At 36.4% G+C, this 23,574-nt stretch overlaps 1 protein-coding gene across 4 annotated transcripts in view; it reads left to right on the top strand.

The window, feature by feature from the left end:
• Window positions 1-23,574, top strand: part of LOC105222359 (zwei Ig domain protein zig-8) — a 282,802-nt gene that overhangs the window by 89,295 nt on the left and 169,933 nt on the right. For 3 of the 4 annotated variants that reach the window (XM_049451727.1, XM_049451728.1, XM_049451725.1), the window contains exon 3: window positions 21,349-21,404. The gene's annotated coding sequence lies outside the window, so the exon portion shown is untranslated. The remainder of the gene's footprint in view (window positions 1-21,348; window positions 21,405-23,574) is intronic. The other variant, XM_049451726.1, reaches the window with a different exon arrangement.

The following is a 23,574-nucleotide window of genomic DNA, read 5'->3' as shown; positions in this document are numbered from 1 at the left end:
GTCGCACTAATAGCATATACACAAGCGCGCTACTTCAGCCGCGATGTATCAGTACTAAGAGAGTCGAAGCCGATTGATAAAAAGAGCTCACTCTTAGTTCTCAACCCATTTCTGGACACGAAAGGTCTGCTTCGTGCCAATGGTCGGCTCGCTAATTCGAGCCTAACATACAATGAACGCCACCCCATAATAATTCCAGAGAGGTCACCATTTGCCACATTATTCCTCCACTACATCCACACCTTAATGCTACACGCCGAACATCGTCTCATGCAACAGATGGTACGCCAGGAGTATTATATCCCCCGTCTTAAGCCGCAAATCAAGAAGTGCATCTTCACATGCAAGATTTGCACTATGCACAAACAGAAGATGCGAACGCAGATTATGGCAGCACTTCCACCGGAACGCTGCAATTTCGCTCTGCCTTTCACCACAACAGGTGTTGATTTTGCTGGGCCTTTCCAAGTAAAGGCGTCCATGTTAAGGTCTCCCACTCTCATGAAAGGCTATGTGGCTGTCTTTGTATGTTTCACGACAAAGGCAGTACATCTTGAGCTATGTAGTAATCTGACGACGGATGCTTTTCTCGCGGCATTTGCTCGCTTCGTCGCTCGACGTGGCTACCCATCAAAGATCATGAGCGACAATGGCAAAACGTTCATTGGAGCTCAACGAGCCACCGAAAAGCAATTTGTGGATTTCCTAAAACAAGTGTCACCCGACATCGTACAAAAGTACGCCCCTCAAGGTATCAACTGGCAATTTATACCCCCAAGCGCTCCTCATATGGGCGGTTTATGGGAATCAGCTGTGAAAAGCTTCAAATCCCATTTCAAACGGGTAGCTGGAAATTATAAATTCAATTACGAAGAGTTCACGACGCTATTAAATCGAATTGAAGCCGTTCTCAATTCACGGCCACTCACAGTACTATCGCAAGACCCCTCAGATTTCACTGCCTTAACTCCAGGGCATTTTCTAAAAGGAGCACCCATCCTGGCCATTCCTGAGCCAGGCGTGGAGTCGCTATCTCTATTAAATCGATGGGAACGAATTAAAATTCTCCATCATGATTTCAGCCGCCGATGGAAGGACGAATATATAAAGGATCTCCACAAAAGATACCGCTGGAAGACTCCTGAACAGCCGCCTAAACTTGGAGACTGCGTCCTCATTCATGATGATTGTCTACCCCCTACTGAGTGGCGGCTTGGCCGCATAGAAAAGCTACATTACGGCTCCGACGGTCACATACGAGTCGTGGATCTCCGTACCCAAAACGGAACACTAACCAGACCGCTCGTGAAGCTGTGTTTTTTACCAACCACCGACAACCGCGAATCCGAAAACCGCAAAAACAAACCGATATTATCGTGTCCCAATCAGCTAATCAAATGAAAACGAGAAATACGCCAATACCAACCGTTACAAAAATAACAACCGTCCGAACATAACAAACCGTGAATAAAAATAACGAACCATAAATCAAATTAACAAACCGTAAAGAAAACTAACAAAAAATGGTCGATCCATACGACGGCCCATTCATGCCACATATCGTGGCACGATTGCCAATATCCAATTGTATGACAACTTTCTAATTAACAATCTCCTTTATACATAGATCACCATGGATGTAGACACATCAGTCGCAACCTCGTCGACCGCTCGGGCTATCAATACGCCACGCACCGGGCCTACACCAGCGCCCCGAACTGTGGCTGCAACAACGCCGGCAACTACACCGGCAACAACGCCGGCAACTGCACCGGCAACAACGCCGGCACCTGTACCGCCAACCGCGCCCGCAGCGGTGCTTACCCCCGCACCTCGTGGTGGCACCCGACCACCATCGACTGCAGCGAGGACGTCAGAGACCCGTCGGATAAGGTGTCCCATCTGTCGACGCCCTCATCGTCTCCACCATTGTGGAATATTTAGGGGAATGCGGCCTTTGCAACGGCAGCAAGTGGCTCAGGCCCACGGGCATTGCCTCAATTGCCTGTCGCACACTCATGCGACTACAGAGTGTGAGTCACGTGGGCTGTGCCAACTGTGCCACCGGCCGCATCACACGCTGCTACACCGCAGCTCGTCACGCGAAGTGAGCCGGCCAACCAACCATCGCGGCCGCATACCCCGAGGCCAACCCGCAGCTCGTTCCGCACCCCAGCGGAGTGCAACATCATTGCGGCGTCGACAGCCTGGGCCACCATCGCGTCGATCTACGGGTCTGAGCAGCGTTGTGGCAACGCTGCAACAGCTGCAGCGCCTTTTAGGCTAAACAGTCGTTTAGGGGGGCCGGGATGGCTAAATGAGCACCTGACCCCCCTCTAAATATAATATAACTACACCCCACACATACACACCATAATCAACACATCTTCACCCCACACTGCACATCCTATACTCAACACATTGGCATCATGCGGATCATTTCCGGTCATCCCACACTACGTCCCACACTCAACACATCATCTTTTACACCACACCTTTCGCACCACACATGAGGACACCACACACAATCAACAAAAGGAACTGGCGGACGAGGCCAAGCTCTCTTTCTCATACGATCTGTTCGCCTACACGTGCGTGTCATCCCAGTCGTCAGTTTTTTCTCCGTTTGTTAATTCGCTACCGCAGAGACATCGCCAAGTCAACGGGTAAGTGCCGCGAGTTTTATCAACCTATTTTCTACTTAAAGAATTTAAACATCACACATTTTTGATACTTCGGAACAAATGACAAAAAAAAGTCGTCCAACTTTCTTAGATTTCGCATATCATTATGGTTTTGGGCAACAACGGTACAATATTTTCTTTTTAGATAACTTCTGTTAAATTTTCACAGATATATCACCGCCTTTTAGCACAATTAGATGTCAAGAGAGTTTATTAAGGAAAAAGAGTGAAGGACATACTGAAGCTTATATGAGGAATTTCAAAGAATTTCAGTGTTTTAAATCAACCGTTGCCTCATTGGTCGAATTTAAAAGACGTTTAAATTGAAGTGAATGAAAGCTGGCACGTAACAGGCCTTAGGTCAAATCTTACGCCGATACGACTGATATTAGTTCAATGAATATAAATTTGTACTTCTACTTAGACGAAAAATCAACAACAAAATCTTACTGCAAAATTAAATGCTTTAAATCCAAGAGATTATTGTTTAACTCTTTCATCATGCTATCAATGTATCTGATAACCTTCTGATAACCTTCTGTCTCAGTTTGGACCTCTTATTCACTCCATCTAGTAAATCATTACAATAGCTGGATAACGGCCACTTGGAGTAATATTTATGGCGACTTTGCAAGTTCTTGTGTAAATTTCGTCGTTTTGTTTATTAAAAACATTTAAACGGTGAAAATTTTTCATTGTAGGATACTTACATGGCCGTTGACCTCGGGCCACGGTTCAGCTTCCTACCTAAACTACTTCAAGCGCGTTGTCAGAAAACAATTGGTTTGTCTACTTTAGGCTTTCGTGTGGAGATTATCTTGAATAAGTCTTGACATGGATTTGGTCGATATGTTCATTTCCCGTAACATAATCTCCTGTTTTCTTATGGATTTTCTAAGGATGCGTTAGCGAATAACTGGCTGAGAGAACGAGAACGACCACTTCCTTTTCTGTTATCAACTGTACAGGTTTGAAGAAAAGGATCAATAGTGCAGTAAAAAAACATTCTAAAATCTTAACTTTTTGAGAAGGTCCACACCCATGTGAAGCAATCATGGTAGCAATATTTTTAATAGCCCCCCACTTCACTTGTTAATAAGGGATAGTGAACTGTGAACTGATTACTATCTGAGTAGTCACAGCAAACAAGTAAAAACAGAAAAGAAAGACACTTTCCTTGCAAATTTTTACTCGCTGTATGCATTGCAAATGTTGTAACAGAATTTATAGCAAGACTTGTTATGTTTTATATAATGTGTGTCAGTTATAAAGTTCTTCTGATTATTTTGTGTACGCAGTTGCCAGTGCTATGCCAAAGTTTATTTAAACAAATTTTAATTTTTAATCAAAATTAGTTTATTTTTCATAACAAATAAAATTTGTTATAAAATACGAACTGAGATTATTGTAATGCCGTAAAAGTATTATTCGAAACAATTTGCTTAATTTTTGTTCTTCCTTTCTAATTTTCCTTGCATCAAATGTGAGAGCATCAGTTGATTTCTGGGCCGAAAACATTATCCTTAAATCTCAACATTACAGTCATATTTTTGACACAATATTTAACGCCTATTTGAGGTTTTAAATATTCGAAAGACAGTGTGGGAATATGTGAAACAGAGAGAGAGAAAATATACTCCACACAAAAATTCAATTAATCAAGTAATTGTCTGTAATTCGCATGAAGTAATGTCCACGTCTTTGGACCGAACAATTTCTTTTGATATCTTTGTGGTATGTGATAAGGATAGGTACATACACAGATTCATATATACATATATATATCTACCGCAAATATGATATGTTACATATAAAGGGTGATTTTTTAAGAGCTTGATAACTTTTTTTTAAAAAAAAACGCATAAAATTTGCAAAATCTCATCGGTTCTTTATTTGAAACGTTAGATTGGTTCATGACATTTACTTTTTGAAGATAATTTCATTTAAATGTTGACCGCGGCTGCGTCTTAGGTGGTCCATTCGGAAAGTCCAATTTTGGGCAACTTTTTCGAGCATTTCGGCCGGAATAGCCCGAATTTCTTCGGAAATGTTGTCTTCCAAAGCTGGAATAGTTGCTGGCTTATTTCTGTAGACTTTAGACTTGACGTAGCCCCACAAAAAATAGTCTAAAGGCGTTAAATCGCATGATCTTGGTGGCCAACTTACGGGTCCATTTCTTGAGATGAATTGTTGTCCGAAGTTTTCCCTCAAAATGGCCATAGAATCGCGAGCTGTGTGGCATGTAGCGCCATCTTGTTGAAACCACATGTCAACCAAGTTCAGTTCTTCCATTTTTGGCAACAAAAAGTTTGTTAGCATCGAACGATAGCGATCGCCATTCACCGTAACGTTGCGTCCAACAGCATCTTTGAAAAAATACGGTCCAATGATTCCACCAGCGTACAAACCACACCAAACAGTGCATTTTTCGGGATGCATGGGCAGTTCTTGAACGGCTTCTGGTTGCTCTTCACCCCAAATGCGGCAATTTTGCTTATTTACGTAGCCATTCAACCAGAAATGAGCCTCATCGCTGAACAAAATTAAAGCGCGAAACACATTTCGAACCGAACACTGATTTTGGTAATAAAATTCAATGATTTGCAAGCGTTGCTCGTTAGTAAGTCTATTCATGATGAAATGTCAAAGCATACTGAGCATCTTTCTCTTTGACACCATGTCTGAAATCCCACGTGATCTGTCAAATACTAATGCATGAAAATCCTAACCTCAAAAAAATCACCTGTTACATATCTACGCATGTCATCTGCACTTAAATAAACTCAAATTTGTGGTTTTAGCAATTAATGGAATTCTAATTACTTGATGCAAATAAGAAACCGCATTAAAATACAGCAAAGAGATATCGAGATAACGTCATTGTAATCTTTAATATCCATATGTGTATATATGTATATAGCTTCGGCGATGTGTGCATACATATGTACATATTTGACCTGCACTCATAACAAACTGAACGAAAACTAACTATTGACATCGAGTAATCAATTTAAGTACTAAAATGAAAATAAAATAAAGCAAGAGGTGTGAAGAAGAAGTTTTAGTATACATTTAGGCGTCATGGTAAACACACACACTTTAATAAATATACATAAAACTGAAAGTGAATGGCCGTACGCTTGCCAAGCAGATAAGCAAAGTTCCCACAAATAAATACAATAAATAATGCGTCTGAGACAAAATCAAAGTAAATGTATATAATTTCAGAATAACTTGAAGACATTTAGTTTTCGGGAGAAAGTAAAGCAACGTCAACACATTAAACTGCAATGAAAGTCGTAAAACAAAAGAAACGATGATAAGCGAAAAGCCAAAAGCAAATAAAACTAAATGAGAAATCAAACAAAAGTTAGTCAGCACAAATGTATTTGTATTTGTAGCTGACAGCTTATGTGTGTGTTTGCTTTGTTGCGACTGTATAGACAAATGTAGTGTGCAGCTTTGAATGTGTTTAAGTATTTTTATATGTATTTCTCAGAACAGTCACTATTCTGCAGTTTACCAATGCGCAACTAGTCACAAACTAGTTTTTATTTTGATGAAAACCGACTTGGATCTCTAATGAAAAATAATCGATGAAAACAAAAATCGATAAATACAGTAAACTAGCAATTTTGCAGAATATGTAAAAAATCGTTAAATACAATTATCGAAAACATGAACACGAAAAAAATCGATAACTAAAAATAATCGATAAACACATAAAGTGATAAATCTATAAAATCGACAAATACTGTAAACTAGCAATCTTCCTGAATCTGTAAAAATCGTTCAATCAAATTATCGATAAATCCATGAAACCGATAAACTTGAAAAATCGGTACATTAAACTAGCGTATTTACTGAACATGCCAAAATATCGATAGCTAAAATAATCGATAAATACAGAAGGGGATAAATCTATAAAATCGATAAATATATAAAACTGTCATTTTTAATGAACATACAAAAAATCGTTAAATACAAATATCGATAAATTCATAAAACCGATAAATTTTAAATCGAAACATTAAATTCGCATCTTTAATGAACGTGTCAAAAATCGATAAATCTATAAAAAATGATAAATAAATTATACTATTATAAGATCTTTATTGAATATGTAAAAATTGGTTAAATTCAATTATCGATAAATCCATAAAACCGATATACATGAAAAAGCGATACGATAAATTTTTATGTTTTATAAATGTGCAGAAATCGATAAATAAAATTAATCGATTATTACAGAAATCGATAAATCTATAAAATCGATAAATAAATTTAATTATCAAATTTAATGAATATGTTAAAAATTATTAAATTCATAAAATCGATAAATATGAGAAATTGAAATACTTAACTGGGGGTTTTTAATTAATATGTCGAAAAATCGATAAAAAATTATCGATAACTAAAATTAGTGGAAAAATACAATACATCATAAATTAAAAAAATAAAATTATAGAAAAAATGTGATTTGAGTGTCCTCCACTGCTTGCTTTGCCTAATACCTCATATCACATTCTCACTACTGGGTTTCTGTATAAATACTGCTACAACACAGTTTTATTTGCATTTGCATTCAAAAAACTGACTCCAAGAAATATGTACAGTTATGCAGTGCCACAGATAAATAAACTGACAGTTTGGCAAACAAAACAGCCAGCTGACATGACAGGCAGACACAACTGCAGATAGATATGGTACGACAAAGCGTGATTTTCTGAAAGCAACTTCGGCAGCGTGAAAAAAGACGAAAATGTGGGAAAATTAAATTTGCTTAAATGACGCAAAACCAAGAATGTCGAATAATTTGCGGCAAACGTTATTGATATTACTAAAATTGTCAAATAAAACCAACACGTGGCAGTGACGTTTTGTAATAAATCACAAAAAGTTGTTTTACATTTTGCGCCAGTCGAAGATAAATAATGTGCAAGTCTGGCAGGTTGTCCAAAATGCAAGAAAGTAGTAATTCGCTTGAGCTTAAGCAGAACGCAGGTGTAACTGTTGTGGAAAACAAAATAAATTTTTGTTGTTAAGCATAAGCGTAGGGAAGCTTTACAAATTTCATCCAATTTAAAAATTTGCCTAACTGTTACTCATACGCCACCCGTACCCAGCTGTAGGGATTGGTATTGATTTATATGTGATATTAAGTGGCTTCCATAGCATCAATTTTTTTTTGCGTACGAATGCTAAATAATATGTGTGATGGGAATTTTCTTGTAAATTTAGGAAAATTAAAATATCTAGAATAGCAAGAAGATTGTAAAAAAAGAAGAAAAAAAGTTTAATTTTTTTGTTTTCCTAAGCGAAATTAAAAAATTAGAAAACGGAGGAAATTTTTAACTACTTCGAGAACTTTTTAATAATTTAACGTCCACATAACGTAACTACAACTTTTTTCAATAGTAGGAGGGAGCTTCGAAAGCCGGAGTACGGCACTTTAATCTGCTAAACTTAGCCTACTGCCAACTGATGTCTCTCCCACGGCACCACGGACAAAGTATTACTTTAATATGTTGTAAATGACACACACACACAGCGGACTCGCATATAAGTGTAGTCAAATTATGTACCGTGAGACGAACTCTAATACCCTTATACTTGAAACCCAAGAGCAATGATAGAGAACGTGTTCAAAGTCTTCTTTACATTCTGTACACGTTGGACAATATGGCGTAAAGTCATGACGATATTTGTCTAAGTAGCTTCTAAAGCTCACATGTCCACTCAGTATTTGAGTTAGGTGGAATTCAGATCCCCATATTGTCTATCTATTCAAAAATATATGCCCGCAATGAGGAATGTGGTTTCACCGTCCTTTGCATGAAGTTTGTCACCACAACACCACATTGTCATGTGTCTGACTCCCTCCTCTTTTTTTGCTGCGGTAGACGTCCCTGATAAGCTAAATATTCGTGCGAATTCGTCTCCCTAGATGTTAAACGGCGCAATACTTGCTAATATCTCAGCAGCGGCGTTTGGTATGGTTCGAAAAGTTCTTATTAGCGTAAGGTAGAAAGCCATGCACTGCGTTAATTTGGCTAGCATATCATTTCCTGCGACTACAATATGGATACATGATGTATGAGTCGCATACAGTACAACTGATCTCTTTACCTTAGCTTTTAAAAATCTTCGGCTGAAACGCACACAGCCTTTACTCGCCACCATTCCATATAAAGCATTAAAGATTTTATTGGCTTTCCATGCCGTACTTTCCAAGTACTCCTCGAATTTTAGTCTTTAGTTCACTAATACTTCAAGCGTCAAGGTACTTCAACTGTGTCTGTGAAATAATCTCAAAGTCTGTTATTCTAAAAAAATTAACTAAATACATCAAATACAATTGTTTTTTCTAATATATTTGTTTCTTTCTTGGTTTTAAACAAATAAGAATCTATGAAAGTGTTTGACTGCGGTGGTGCCACCCCGATTTCTCTTACTACCAATGTTTATTTTTTTAATTTTCGGAAGTAGTGTCATTTTATTAGACCCACAGTTTAATATTACATGCTAACCTTCGAACACAACTCAAGTCTGATAAACGGATAAACAAGTTATGCTTTCTACAACGGGCGAAGTTGAGCATTCCGTTGCTTCTGGAAACTTCAATATTTATATTTTGTGGCGTTAACTTCGATAGTCGAACTACTTGCTTACTTGTTGGTTGTAATTTTCGGCATTGCAACTTAAATATCCCACTTGACTTGACCGCCACACTTTAGTTAACATCTTCGCCAGCAAATTTTCTTTAAGCGCTCATAAATCTTGGTGTTAACAAAACTTTTCCTTATTTATGGCATTACAATTAATAATTCGCTATTATCCGCTGCAACAGACATAAACAGTATAAACAACAATAAGAGCTTAATGTCAAAATTGAAAACGCGCTGGGAGCGAGTCGAGCGCCAAGCGGAACCTACAGCAGACTTGGGTGAAGTGGCAAGTGCCAGGAGCACCTGATGTCGCTATAAATTTTGCAGTCAAGAAATAAATTAGCAACCACAAAAGAAACGATGTGAAAGTGAGCTCATAATAAAAACTGAAAGTAATGGAGGCGCAAAATAATTGTAAACAAAAGCTGCAGCTGTAAGGTATACGTGAAACTTGAATGTGAAATGGTTGGCAAGGGAATATGGAAAATCACCGGAGTCCTGAATTACTTGCAAATTTTTTTAAAGTTCTATGATATTTGATTTAAAGTATTTTGTGAAGCTGTTTGAACTTGAAAACCTTTACATTTCCATAAAAATTTTAATGTACATTTTTTCTTTCCATGCTTTGATGTACTCTTTAAGTAACCTCAAATCTATTTTTAAATTCTGAAAAATTTTTTTCTGAGAAATTTTTGTCATCTAAGATATGGCGTGGAAAAATTCCGCCAAATGAAAGAGAAAATCGTTAAGTCGCTATCAAAACAGTATTTCCGCTTATCCTTTGAAGATAAGCAGTTGATACTTCGTGTCTTCCTCAATCTGCCAAGTTACAAAGCTAAAGGGCTAGCTTCATAATTTATGTGCTGTCGACGGTTCTACTCTTTCGCAAACTCCTTAAGCGCGCGGTCTTCCCCCCACACTACATGAGCTACCACATTCTGGCTTCCTTCGAAAGTTTTCATATTTATTTTTGGCCGGTTTTGTGTGAGAAATTTGTTTGTTGACGAAAATTTCAACGACTTTGCTTTTCAGCAAACGGAATTATATTATAATTTTGTGCGCACGGAAGTGCCTTTTACGTGGTTGTGTGGGTAAGGCCAAAGATCAGGGGAGCAACAAGTATTGAAATGCGCAAATAAGCGAGAAATTGCCAACCAAATATGACAGGCACTAGCTTTGGCGTTGTCTTCAAGATTTGAACCACTTTGATATTTTATATAACGGCATTTTTGATGTTGCCACTTGCTTCTATGTTGCATGTTACGCAATGATATGCTCTAGTTATCATACAAGGTTTACAACAGCAACAATAACACACTAGTTGGAGCTTAGAACTATTATCTCCTTCCTTAACTTGAAGTTAAGAGTGAAGTAAAGTGAACTTAATTTACGTTTAAGATAAAACAATATAGGAAGAATTGGAAAACCAAAGTAAACTAAAGTTAAGTCAAGTTAAGATAAGAAAAGAAAATATAATAAATTTAAGTTAAGTTAAGTTAAGCTAAGTTAAGTTAAGTTAAGTTAAGTTAAGTTAAGTTAAGTTAAGTTAAGTTAAGTTAAGTTAAGTTAAGTTAAGTTAAGTTAAGTTAAGTTAAGTTAAGTTAAGTTAAGTTAAGTTAAGTTAAGTTAAGTTAAGTTAAGTTAAGTTAAGTTAAGTTAATTTAAGTTAAGAAAAGATAAGATAAGTTAAGTTAAATATACAGTAAAACAAACTTAAGTCAAGTTAAGTTAGTTAAAGGGAACCGAAAAAAAGAAGAAAAAGTAAATAAAATAATTAGCCACGTGTGAACCATTAAAATAACTCTACATCGCTAAATCATATTCTTTTAGTACTATACACATTTTTCAGCACGAACAAATTTTTTTTTTTAAAATTCTTTGCGGCGTCGCCATTTTCAATTCTACCATCTATCCTTCGCACACTTTACAACATGACAACAGCATCCCGTCAGGCATGATTCTGCGCATGCAGCTGACATCTGTAATCCCAATTCAACGATTACGTGACAATCTCGCTGCTGGAATAATTACTGCATGCTGCGCTGTCCATAGCTTGTTCAGTTGGTCGTTGAGTTATTCGGCTGAATTGCGCTCGCTGCTCAGCTTGTTTGATCGAATATTTCTTCCACGGCCTTGTGTGTGCCGAATTACTTCATTTGCTTCGTGTGCGCCCAATTGTATGCTTGGCACACATGTCACGCTGTGCTGGCAGCGCATAAATCTCTGCTGAATACTTGTATACGTACGCCAGCGTCAGCACTTTCAACGGGAGCCATTGGTGATCATACGTATGTATATATTTCACCTTTCGCCTTTTTCATTCAATTCGTTCGTTCTTTTTAATGCTTAACGGCGCTTTTAGCTCGCTACCCACTCACTTTGAACTCCACGGACTGCCTGCCATTCCAGTTTAACGCACTTTGATGGAGATGATTATACCTGAGTTTTATGCGCGCAAATGCGTGGGTCAACGCTCCGCTGTGCGCTAAAAGCTCACCAATCAGCCGACAGAGCACTCGGCCATATTCTTGGCGCACATATCCTGTCAGCATCTATTAGTTACAATTTATTACACACAACTGTAAACTCAGTTTTGCCTTTACTTCGCTGAATTGCTGTTATTGTTATTATCTGCGCGTTTTTATTCTCTTCTTCTCACCGTTCGCAATTTTCTTGATTAAGCGCCAGCGTGTTAAACGACTTAACGGTTCATATAAAGGCTGTTAGTGCTTGTGAGGGTGGATGTGTGCGGGTGAATTCTGAGTGCGTCGATAACTTTCGCAAGCAAGTGTCCCTTTTATTTACAACGCGCCTTTATTCGCATATGCAAAGAGGAAGGATAATATCACAAAATGCAGAAGCCGTGCTGTTAACACAATTAAAAATCCGCTGAATATTCATGCAAGGCGCGAAAAGTATTCTGCAGTTTCGTGGAAAGGCAAAACATAATGAACTTTCAACGCATGCACAATTAAGCCGAAGTGTGAGATGTAGACACAAATTATATTACTGAAGGAATTTATTGCACACAAAACTGCCTATAGTTTAATTTTAAAATTTCCATTAGTTGGAGCTTTAAAAACTATAATCTGTTTAAATGAAGAGTCAGGTCAAATACAAAACTTTCATTTAGTTCGATTATAATAATGTTAAAGTTACCGCCGCGTCTGACTGGAATAAATTTCAACCTATAAAAAAATAGTCCAACTCTATTATATCGCACGATCTTCGAAGCCAATCCACTGGTCCACGAAGCGAGACAATGCGCTCACTAAAAGTTTCCTTCAATAAATTTATTGTTTCGTCTTGTTAGAGCTAACGGTCATGCACAGCACATCATCCAATTAAAGCGCGAATTAGTCATTAATCATGGGTCTATAGCTGACATGAATACAATAACTGTCACTTTTAATGATATATGGACCAATGATTTCCTCTGCTAATAGACAGAGGATGAAACAGCATCTAAAAATGTTTTGTTGATCATCATTACTCCGAATGCGACAAATTTGTTTATATACTCATTCAATGAAAAGTGAGCTTTACCACTCAGCAACATTTTCTGTTGAAAATCGGAATCGTTCGGCCAGCTTCTTTGTGTCCATTCACCGAAAGCGCGACGCGCTTAACCATCCTTCGGCTTCGATTTTTACACGTGTTGGATTTCTTAAGGCATGTCTCCGTACTGTACGGTATCTTTGAGCGCACTATCTAATGGAGTAAATTTAGTAGAAAACAGATTCATGATTGCTTGAATTGCCGACCCTGCTGAGAGATCATGAAGCCCGAATATTGGGAAAGCATCGCCCAAAACCTAACCATTCTTTTAGTAATAAGAAAATTTGTACAATTTTTAAACGTTGTTCCGAGGTAAGACTCTTCGGTACGAAAAGGCAAACCCAACTTAGTATAAGAGAAGTAAATGCTGTCAAAAAGACCAACTCCAAGACAACAGTATTTCCTCATTGAAAAATATTAATCCAAAAAAAATATTCCAAAATGTGGCGACAAGGCGGCGAGTTCGATTTCAACGTTCCTATATTTCTTCTGTTCGACCAAACATTTCCCAGAGCAGGACTGTTATTGCAGTTTGCCGGAATCGGACCATTTCCTTAGCCACAAATACTGAAGAATCATTAAGACAACGTCAATGGCAAACTGAATTAACTTCTACAAATTGAACGGATATTTTGAACACTGGGTAAGAGTTACATATATGTAACTCGGAAAATACTGAAAAGCTTGCTATTTGCGCTTCTATCTCAGTAATTACTTTGAAAGCCTATAGAAAATGTTATTATCTTTAAACAAAAAATCTTTACTTTTTCATTTTCTTGGAAAAATAACTCATTACAACTTTATGTCTTTTCAACGGCAATATTTGTTTGACTTGCAAAGTTATTTTACAATACACACTTTACTCATCATCAGGTGAGGCATGGTACATACTATACATGCAAGAAGTAGCCGGAAAATCAAATATTTGGTCAAACAGATTATGTTTTTGAAGTTGTGATTTTTTAAATAAAGAAACTAAAGTGTGAAGTGTGTTTACTTATGAAATGAAATAGGCTTTCTTGAAAGTTTGCCAATGCGTATACGCAACATGCTTGATTGATGGATTCAAACTTTTGTAAATAAATTTAAAATAAATTACTCCGAGGTGTGAGTGTATATAGATACGTATATAGTATGTTTTTAAAACATACTCTACTCTTGTGGTGGGAAATAGAAGATTGAAAAGATGTAAATTTCTTAGAAGGGAACTAGTTCGCAAAAGGTCATCGGGAAGTAAAGTTAATTTTGAGATGGAAAAGAGTAGATAATGTGAAGTAGAATTCATGCCAACATTAAACGATATAAAACTCTATTTAAAGTTAACGCGCTAAAGATGACTGATTCAAATGCTTTGACAGCAGCACTGATTGAATATTGAACTACTTTTGTTTCACCATTAAAGTTTGCTTTGGACAAAATACAATCAAAACTATAAAAATCATAATATGCATCTATCGCATTGACAGTTAAGAAAAAATAATTTTTCAGACCTAACCGCCATAACATTGAACTGAGCCCTGTTTCTTAGAGCAACGAAAAAGCAGTTCTCCCAAAATATTATTATATCTTTGAGAAATCTTACATGTGATCTAATTATTAAGGAATATTGAAAGCAGAGAGTGTCTTTGTATACATTAATGGATATTTCTCAAGCTGTTTTAAGAAATTGGAAATTATATTTTCAGTTTTTGTGGTATCGAGATCACTAGCTTCAATTTCAGGCATCAAATAATCGGTTATCATCATGCGACAACAGTCGCTCTTAACGGTAATGTTCGCACCGGCATCATTTTTGAAAAAATATGGATCGATGATTCCATCGGCTCACACACCACGCCAAACCGTTGTTTTTATGGATGAAATGGCAGCTTTCGAATCTTTTTGGGTTGCTCTGCGTCGCAAATGCAGCAATTTTGATTGTTTACATATTCATTGAGGCAGAAATGGGACTCAATGCTGAACAAAATTTCGCTCGAAACGTTGGATATTCTTGCAACTTTTCAATGGTCTATAGGGAGAAGCGATTTGAGAAGGTTAAGCGACCTCAGTACTTGCACAAGCTTTATTGTTTAGGCTTTCAATTTATGATCTTGACGTAAAATGTGCCAAGTTTTTGCTACCATATTTCCTTCACTGAGTGATGAACGTGGTCTGTTCGGTCAAATATTATCCAATAATGAATGAAAAAAAATGCTATTGAAAAAAATACCTCTACTTGGACCACCTTTTAGAACTTATGATTGCAATCAAGATCATGACTTTACCCTAAAAGTAGTTCTTTGATACAAATATGTTACCCATATGTTACGCAGTGAATATACAAAGCGACTTAATTTATTTTAAACGGCTCTACTACAATGTCTACGGATGTACTACTTATGTCTAATTATGCGTTATTTCGTCTACATTGCTCCTCAGCAAACATTAAATATTTCAAAGACTCCTATAAACCCGCAAGCACACACACAAACACAACAATAGCAACACCTTATCTACGCAGACACAGGACTTCAGCGCAGAGACCAAATATGTGGCCACAGGCGCAGCCACAACAAACAACACCAAAGCCTAAGTCTAAGCTGTTTCTTAGTTACCTGCAAAATTAATTCGAATGGCTTAAGTAGCGGCCCAAGTAGAATCTAGTGATGATAACGGTGAGTTGATGCGCCTGGTCGGCGTTGATGGCTGCAGGCGAAAGGTGAAAATACGCGCCAATGTAGCTGTGTGTGTGTGGTAAAGTTGTTAGCTTAGGCTCAGCAGTAAGTTGCTTGTATTTTTTTGCTTGTGTGGAATTTATGTAAGTAACTGTGTGTATGTTTATTCTGCGGCTATTTGCCCTTGACTACCACAAGTGTGACAACAACAAAAGCTTTGATGAGTTCGCAATATTTTGATTGCTTTCATATCTAACGGTAACAAGGCCAGCGTGTACTTAGAACCTTATTATACCTATATCTCTATCTCTCTCTCTCTTTTTCTCTTGCACTTATATATATGTAATTGTTTACTTATATGTAGGTATATGTTCGTGTATGTGTGGTGTTAACCCAATTTCGGAAACTTTGTTTGTTTGCCAAACTGGACTTTGTTTTTCGTAAACTTAACCACATTTCGGCGGCTGACGAGATTAATTTAAAATTAGTTTATTTCTTGTTTTCACATACACAAACGCACACGTCGTTTTATATGTTCTGCCATTTTATTTGCTTTGCTCTCAGCAGATTGGCGCTTTATGTTGCTTCCACATAATTTTTCTGTGCCTTTTATGCGATTTTCTAATTTTATAGCTGTAAAGTGCCTATTCACAGCTGTTGTCAAAAATCTATGCACCTAACAAGTACTTAGTTGTATATACATATATAGTAGCTCTTAACTTCTCAATGAGTACACCGCAAATTTACTACCCCGGTATGCACACACAGTCTCAGCGCTAATATGAAACTCTCCGCCATCTAATTTTACGGCTTTAGTCATATTTTCGTAGTACAGTGTTAAATTTGATTTACGCACCCACTTAATTTTAATAGGTTACTCTTCCCGGTCGCTTAAAATTTCCAGTGAATTTAGAAATTTTCTTGGCTTAGCCACTGGATTATTGAGATCTGGCCGAACAAATTGTGCCTAATGGTGTAAAATTGATAAAAAAATATGCGGTTATTCAATTCATGGATGTAACTAGGTATTAATTTATATATCTTTCGTTAATTTTTCTAATGAAATTTATTTGTATGAACATATTCAAAATTAAACCTCAAGAACAATATCTTGCATTCCTATACCTGTATTTTCACTGTACTTAATAGTTTATTATATGAATAATTGTGTAAAATATATACCACTGCAACGCGTGGCTGGATCCCCTAATATGTATGTATATTAAGGTGTTTTTTTAACTATTCATTTTTTTCGCTCCCATCATAAATTTCCTTGGAAATACCCTAAAAATAATTCCCTGAAAATTTGAGCTCTTAATATCAACATTAAGGACTGGACCAAGGCATGTAAAAATTTTCCATTTTTATCTATATAGTACATCTCGTAAATGACCAGAGCTATAGAAAAAATGTTTATGACAAACTTGTAGAAAATTTTATTTGTCACAAAAAAGGTCCAAGGTCAAAATGGCTATCGTTAAATAATCTTGAGATATTCGGCTTTTTATGTAAGGCTTTATGCAATTTTCATAGATGGTATGTAATAACAAGTAAGGAAGGGCTAAGTTCGGGTGTCACCGAACATTTTATACTCTCGCATGATAAAGTGATAATCGAGATTTCATTATCCGTCATTACAATTTTCCAAAAAAATTACGTCCAAATATGCCCCTCCCTAATGCGATCCTTTGTGCCAAATTTCATTTTAATATCTTTATTTATGCCTTAGTTATGACACTTTATAGGTTTTCGGTTCCCGCCATTTTGTGGGCGTGGCAGTGGGCCGACTTAACTTCTTATGGAGCCAAGAAATACGTGTACCAAGTTTCATCATGATATGTCAATTTTTACTCAAGTTACAGCTTGCACGGACGGACGGACAGACAGACATCAGAATTTCAAATCTACTCGTCATCCTGATCACTTTGGTATATATAACTCTATATCTGACTCTTTTAGTTTTAGGACTTATAAACAACCGTTATGTGAACAAAACTATAATACTCTCCTTAGCAACTTTGTTGCGAGAGTAAAAAAATGTACTCGAAAAATGACGGAGCCAACTTCACACATCCACTGCAACAATAGCTTGTTTGAGCACTCAAAACATGGATTTGTTGTGTCATCCACCGTGCGGTCCTGATTTGGGATCGGATGAGTGCTTTTTATTTACGTACGTAAAATATTAACTAAAAGATGCAGGTTTTTCGACACCTGATGTGACGGTTGCTGCGTTCTGAACGCATGTTTTGAATCAAAGTTGGAAAAGTAAGTGGAAAATTAGTTCAAATGTATGCAAAAGTACGAGTATGTATAAAGATTTTAATGATAGTATTTTGAAAACCATTAAAATGATTAAAATTTATTTTTGTTCTATAATCCCGAAATATTAGAGGCAACTTACGTATGAACGAAATTTTACTTTATATTTTTTTGAGTACAAGCCATTTTGCGTAACTTTATTTCACGTCTGTTTAAAACTATATACTACTGTGCCCAAAAATAATTGTATTTATTTTGAAAATTGTCTTTCCACAATTTCGGCCTTTTTAGGCGGATAGCGTTACGCAAACGACGCATAACGTTCAAATAATATTCCTTGTTGACTGTTTGACCGGTTGGAAGGAATTCATAATGCACAACACCACGATAATCGAAGAAAACAGTCAACATGACCTTGATTTTTGAGCGACTTTGGCGCGAGTTTTTTGTCTCGGCTCTCTTTTGGCAGGATATTCGCTCGATTGATCGGTTGTTTTGTGGTCGTAAGCATAGATCCAAGTCTCATCGCCAGTTATAATGCATTTCGTGACACCCTGGTAGTCGGAAAGCATCGTTTCACACACTTCAACGCGACGCCTTTTTTCCAAAAAATTCAATGTTTTCGGTACCAGTCGAGATTTGACGCACTTGAGGCCCAAAACATCCTCCAAAATGGTATTGGCTGAGCCTTTCGATATGCCAACTTTATCAGCAATGTCTCTAATTGTTAATCGACGGTTTTTCAATACCAAATCTTTGATTTGTTGAACGCTTCGTCGAAAAGCTTCGTCGGTTGAGGTTGATGGTCGCCCTGGACGCTCTCCGTCTTCGACACGTTCACGGCCGGCACTCACTATACCACTTGTAAATATTTTTTTTTAGACATAGCCTCATTACCAAAGGCTTTCTGCACCATCCTCAACGTATCCGCAGCAGAAAATTGATTCCGTAAACAAAATTTAATGCAAATTCCTTGCTCAACAAATTTCGACATCGCAAAAAACGAAAAACTCTCTTTTAGCAACTCACAAAACGGCACGTATCTCAAATACTAATGAATATTTTGACATGAAATTTGACATAAATGTGACTGACAGTACTACCAACCCAAAATAAAAAATAATTCTCTAAATCCTTCGACGCGCGAAGTTTAAATTCAAATGTCACCTTTTTTTGGGCACAATAGTATTTGTTGGTTGTATTTTTTCGTTGTTATTTTTATCCTTATTAGCCATTTTGGACCCTCACTGCGTTTATTGGCTTTGCGACTTATGCTGCTTGTCCGAAATCAGCAATGAGTGATGAGCAATGAGTAATTATTTGGAATCAGTAGTTCTTTTTTTAGCCAAAGGTAATACGAAAAATCTTTTACCACATTTCAAAGTGAAGTTTATATTTGCTTTTTTGGAGGTATTGGTCTAGCTACGAAGCTCACTTATGTATTCATTAATTCAAGTAATTCCTTTCAGCAAGAAACTGGTCCAGCAGTAACTATTAAACAACTTTGAGCTTCACATTATAGTTCTCTCTGCAATGTCTTGTGACATATTTGAGTACTTAGTACTTTAAAGAGCTTTCGCAAATTTCCAGTTTTGCAACCAATTTCAAAGGTTTCTCTTTGTTGGATGCGCAAGTTTAGGCTATAATTTTAGCAAATAAGCTGAGTCCGGAAGAAATCGAATATGGAATTTAATATTCTCAAACAAAAATTATAAAAATAGAGTGAAAGAATACAAGAGAGTTTTATGGAAGAAGAAGGAAGTATATTTTTTAACTAATATACCTCCCATACTTACGTTCGTTTTTTTTGTCGCTAAAAAAATACTCAATGCTTAGTCGATCTTACGTCGCTACTTGAAATAAAAGTGGTTTTCATATCCATATACTATTTAATTTATTTATTGTAAACTTGTTTCTCCCCTTCAAGCAGATGTGCACAAGCATATATATTTCATTTTATTAAAATATAAAAAACTTTGGCTCAAAATTATTTAAATTGAAAATGTGACTAAACGAACTTTAATGAAAATGGACACAACTGATTTGCTTAAGCTAGAAATATAAAAATAGACACGTCACAATGTATATTTAATATATATTTGTATATATATAGTATATATATTTGTTTTATTTCTACTTTTTCTCTGAAAGTTCTTCGAATGCTTGCAGCTGTTCAGATCAAAATTATAATGCTGATTTGTTGTTCGTTAAGTACATTTGAGACAGAGATGTTAAAAGCTTTCATTGGTAATTTATCTTAGCAACATTAGAATCAATTAAATGACGGCATTTCTGAGAAAAACTTGACGTTACTAGGTTATAAGCTAAAGTATAATATTTCCATGTTATGTTCGTATGAAAATATTAATACAAGAATGAATGAAATGGGTTGCAAATCTCTTTAAACGAGTTTAATATTTATTTAAAATATTTTCAAAAATATTTAATTTTAACAAGCTTAACTTAAATAATAAATCACACGTCCTCTTCATATTCATTCATTCATTTCATTTTTCAGGAAAAGTTAATGAAAATGTAATCTAATAACATGTCAAATATTTGATTTTCCAGACAAAACCTGTGAAAATAATCAGAGTTTGCTCTGTATATGTTTAAGAAGCAGCAGGTACTCCAGTGCGTATGCGTTACCAATGAATCTCTGCATTTTCAGTCTACTTTTATAGACATGTTGAACGTATAGAAATATAATATATGTTCGTAGAAAGCGCATTCTCTTGTTTCTCTCTATGAAATTTCGGTGCAGAATTGAAGTTGATATGAGAATAGTGGAGCCTGACATGTAGAGCAGAAGCAAGCATATGCAAGCGCTCATATGTATGCATATGTTATGCTGGTATAGCCGCGGTGGTAGTGTGGTAACAAACACTATCTCAAAACTAAGACTCGCTTGGAAGAGAGGGAGGAGAAAATTCTCTACAAGTCTCCAAACAATTTTCATAACACGAATTCGAGGCTTTGTGTGTGTTTTTCACTAATACATGCATATAAATATATATAAATGCATTATTATATATTATATATTTATGTGTAGTTCATATACTATATAATACATATATACATACATGGGCACATATAATTGCTTTGTTGCCGCAATTTCGTGAAAACTCCGACTGGCTTTGTTGCACACGCACAGCACCGGAGACTGGATTTCCGCTTGGCTGGCTTAATGCATTCGACGGCACTACTCGTGCTTGAGCTCTTCCATGCTACATGTGTGTGTAGAGCAGCATTTGGGCATTTCCATAAGTAATTGTCGGCATATTGCATGTTCTAATTAACTATGTATGCCGCAAAGCGCAGGAGAGTTTCAGTGGTGAATTAAACATCAGCTTTTTAGGATTAGCAAATCTATTAAATGAAAACCAATTAATGCAAGCTTGAATTTGTGGATTCCTAAATTTTAATACTTGAGTGCCATTAAAACGCATATTGAGTTAATTAAGTGTGAAATAGAGCAATTTATATTATTAATACTAATACACATTTTCCTTTATTTTTCAGCAGATTATTGTGGATTTTTGGTGACAGTGTAAGCAACTACTAAATAAAGTAATCAGGTGAGTGAAGAAACTTAATTGATTACATTTTGGTTACAAATTTGATTTGTAAGTCATTTATTTACAAAATTTCAATAGTTTATATACAAAGTCCAGCTTTTGCTTGGAAAAATGCTGGAAAAGCCAATCAAAATACTATTAAAACCTATTCATTTCAGCTCTAAATAATTTTTTGCAATTTTTAAGGTTCTGAAAATATGAAATTTAAATCTTCAAAACATCGATTCATTCCGAAAGCGTTTCCTTTATCAATTTTATTAAAATACTTTCACTTTAAAAGAACCTTCGGTTACAACTTTTAATACTCAAAACCCGTCAAGCTAAATAAAATATCGCTTAATACCTTTTTAATACGCCACTTCCGTTTATTGCGAAATTATTAAGTGACACTGTCGAATGTCAGCTAAGACAGCAGTGCTTTTTGGAGAGAGTGCCAGTGTGGCAGGCAATAATTCGCCAGCAGCCACATAGGCCTCCCAGATATTCGATTAATTTTTCATTTGTCAATGTCAGCAGGGGTGGAGTGCTTGCTGCCTTCAAGTGGGGCTACGCAACGTACGCAATGCTTTGTGCATGTTCCTTTCAGTGCTTTTGCAAGTTGAAGGCCAAGGCGCTTCTCTGGCTGCTGTTGAAATTTAATGGCCGTCAATGCTGGCATGTAGCTGTCGCGTTTCTGTCTTGTCGCTTTTGTTCCTGACGTTCGAGCATTATGGCAATCAGAGGAATTATTGATATGACTTTTAAAATAACACCTGAATAGTATTAAACAATGTACCGCTCTTAATTTGTGAAGCATTGCATATTAAATAGGTATTATTAAAAGTAATTATGGTGCCTGAAAATCTTGTTATAGATAACGAATTTTTTTAAGAAAGAATTTAGTAATAAATCGCAGGAATATCACAGCAAAAATAAGTTCAATAATCATAGCAAAACTCGAGTAAACAGCCTCCAGCAAAATCCTTTTCCATGTTGTGAGAAATGATAAAGTAATGGAAGAAATCTACAACTTTGAACATTTTTTTGATTAAGTCTATCCCTTACCAAAACAATGTACATACTCCATTACAGTTAGAGGGGGTAGCCGAATACTATAACTATCAAATAAACATTTTGGTTAAACACATAAACATCTTCTCCTATAACCAATTAGTAGTGAGATCTTTAACTTAAGTGCTCTCATACTTGCTCAAATCTAAGAAAAACTTACAAATATTCGTTATGAAAAACTGATAAGCTTTAAGCAAGCGGTGTAGTAATAGGCAGTGTTAATGATAGCTTCTGAAAGTAAAACACAAATGCGATAGATCTTTAGGACACAGAAACGAGCTAATAAGGTGTCTGGAAAAGCAGAAACATTAACTTCGCTTGCACCGAACTTGTAATATCCTTCGCCAGTACTAACTATTCCTTACAAGAACATATTTTTGAACAATCACTTTGCATAACAGCTTTATGCTATAGTTACTCTATCTTAAAGATTTTTTCCCAGATTACACTGGCGCCTTACGTTAAGATCCAAGATATCTCGTCAAATTGAAAAGCTTTTCATTCAAGAAATTGATAACGATGGTTTAGTTTATAGTAGGGGAGCTATATGTCTTAGTGGCCCGACTTCGGCGGCTCTACCAAATGAGCAACTTCTTATAATATCTTAAAAACTGAGGGACTATCTGATGTATAAATAGACGGAAATGGTTAAATAGGCTGAGATGGTCAAGCTGATCATTTCATATTTTCAATATTTTCCAACCTATTTTTCTGGATGTTACAAACGTAGTAAATTCCCTTTACGATATAATAAAAACAAAATATCTTCAGAAGGCAGTAACGATTCAATGCCTTCAATTGTCTCAAAATGGTTTCCACACAGCGGTTTGTTGAATGGTCAGAAGTTAAATGAAGCTAAATCAAGCGAACGCGGTTCTTGCGCCACGAAATTGGTTAAAAATTTGGCGAAAAAATCACGAAGAACCAATGCAGTATGTGGCGGTGCATTACCGTGGTTCAAAAACCAAATTGTCGGCTCATACTTCCGGCCTCTTATTATGAATATGTTCACGCTCACGACACATAACTCTCAAATAGTATTCCGCCTTGACAGTTTGGCGTACCGAAGTGAATTCGGAGTGCACCACAACTCGATAATTGAAGGAAACTGTCAACATGA

This window comes from Bactrocera dorsalis, chromosome 3 (genome assembly GCF_023373825.1).
Source record: "Bactrocera dorsalis isolate Fly_Bdor chromosome 3, ASM2337382v1, whole genome shotgun sequence".
Lineage (NCBI taxonomy): Eukaryota > Metazoa > Arthropoda > Insecta > Diptera > Tephritidae > Bactrocera > Bactrocera dorsalis.
Note: the sequence above shows the minus strand (reverse complement) of the source record. Positions and strands in the feature narration are given on the sequence as shown.